Here is a 2,500-nt window from a genome sequence, read left to right as displayed (position 1 = left end):
TCTTTCTCTCTTTCTTATTTTCGTCCCGATCCTTGCATATATACGAGCATCGACTAACGTGTTTCAAATGGAGCCCTTTGTGGCTGGCCCACAAGTCGCTCGAGATTGAATATAAACGCGAGAATAAGAAGCCATTTTATCACGCTCTTCGTTGAGCTTTTACTCTAGTGAAATTGAGGGCTTAGGATGGGAGCTTAGAGAATTCGAAGAATTCTTAGAACGAACTCAGCCTTCACGCAAAAAGGAAAGATTTTTATCTCGTTTTTTTTTCAAGGTTTTTTTTCTCTTTTTTTTTCCTTCTTTTTTTTTAATTTTTTTTCTTTATCCCTTCTACACGCGAAAATCATCATGCACTTTTCTTTCTTTCTTTGCTTTCCTCTTTTTCTTCTTATTCTTATTCTTTTCGTGATTTCATTTCATATCCCGCCTCATTTTTTTTACCTTTAATGAAAAAGTAATCTTTGCCAATAGGACACATTTATTCTCTTTCTTTCCTTTTTTTTATCATTTGTTTGTTTGTTCGTCCCCGATGACCGAGGGAAAGAAAGAGGAAGAAAAAAAAAAACGAGAAAAGGTTCGTCGAACCCGACGAAAGAGAAAAACAACGAAAAGTTCCCTGTTTCGAGTGAAAAAAAAAGAACAAGGGAAGAAGATAAAAAGAAAGGAAAAAAATGAGAGAAGATGACGACGCGACGATGTGAGAAAGGAGGATACAAAAAAGAAAAATAAGGCAGAAAAAATCGAAAACCAAAGAAAAAAAAGAAGAAGAAGAAAAAGAAATAAGAAGAAGGAGTCTACTAGTAGATGTTACCAACTGACACATGATTCAACGGTACCGTCGTTGCGGAGGATTCGAAACGGAGTGGCTGCACCTGCAGGGCACTTTGAAGTAAGGTAGGTAATCCCTGCTCGCGTGACTCGCCGACTAAGCCTTCATGATTTAGAAGCTCTTGGAGTATTTTAAGAGTCCCCTTTTGCCACCCCCGAAAACGGCCGCGTACAAAGAGCCGCGCGATAGTAAACGCGGTGGCTGGATCCGTGTTTAGAAATGCAACAGTGTCTGGCATTCTAGACCTAGCTAAACTACGTTTTACCATTTTCTGAACTTTGTGTTTGTCAAAGTGTCCTCTGTGCAACGTAGAAAATTTTTATTTCAATTAATAGAAACGAGAACGTTCCATTACGTTTATAATTAATATTGTTTAAATATTATTTTTAAGGGTAAGGGTAAGGGTAGATTACGAGTGAACGTTATTTATTTCTAATTGAATGAAATGAACGAACGATTAAAGAATATTAAATAGAATGACGTTCACAAGATATATTTAATCTATACATTTATACGATACGATTAAATAAGGTATCTTAAATGGATATTTATAAAATATGTTGAAGAATTTTAAAAATAAAGAAAAATCTTTTTATTCTACTTTGAGGGTAACTTCATATTTTTTTACTATTTTTTCTTTTCTAATTATACTCAGGTTATCAGTTAATCCGTCTTGTTAGATGACTCATCCTGTACAATAATTGTAGATACCAATAGATATATATACACACACACAATCTATAATACAAATATATATAAATATACATAACGTTATTTCTTAGGGAATAAAATTATTTAACGAAAAGATATAATAACAGATATACGAAGAGGACAAAGGGTGGCGGTGAGGGTTGAATTAGAAAAGGGAGGAAAATCAAGAGGTGGATAACCGGCTGACGTATAATTATCCCGAAGGAAGGTAACGATAAAATTTACTCTGCCGTGGTAAACGCGTTCTCTAATACGTGGACCTAGAAAGGACACGTAATTCCTTCTCTCTCTCTCTCTTTCTCTTTCCTTCATTCTGTTTGCAAAAGGAAAAAGGAGGATCATAGAGGGGATGCGAAGGTGGTTGAAGTGTTAGAATCGCGAGAAGAAAGAGAAAGAGAAAGCCACAGACAAAGAGAGAGAGAGAGAGAGAGAGGAAGAGATAGTCTGTGGGCATCCAACGGCAATGGCCCTTCACTACTTTGCTATCCTCTTGGGCCACCCTCTTCGAAGAGTTCACCAGCAACAGTAGTAGTAGCAGTAGCAGCAGCAGCAGTAGCAGCAGTAGCAGCAGTAGTAGCAGTGAGATCGACCTCAGCAGCCGACCACCTTCCTTGCTTCCCTTCTCGCTCGTTGAATCTAATTACACCCGCCAAGACCCACCCGGTTTCGGTGTGTATGAGAAAGAGAGATAGAGATAGAAAATCCTCTTGGCGTATGTACGCGTCTGTGCGAGAGAGAAACAGAGAGAGAGAGAGAGAGAGAGAGAGAGAAAGAGAGTGTATATATGTATGTGTGAGTGAGAGAGAGAGAGAGAGAGAGAGGACGAGAGAAGCGTTGCCAGGCGACGGGAGCCATCTTGGAGGGTTGCAGCCACTAATGGCCTAATGAATTTAATGGAGGCTCCCTGGCATAGAACGGAGGAGAACTGAGGAGACTCTGATAGAGAGAGAGAAAGAGAGA

This window comes from Vespula vulgaris, chromosome 10 (genome assembly GCF_905475345.1).
Source record: "Vespula vulgaris chromosome 10, iyVesVulg1.1, whole genome shotgun sequence".
NCBI classification, from domain to species: Eukaryota; Metazoa; Arthropoda; class Insecta; order Hymenoptera; family Vespidae; genus Vespula; species Vespula vulgaris.
This window is presented reverse-complemented; position numbering follows the sequence as displayed.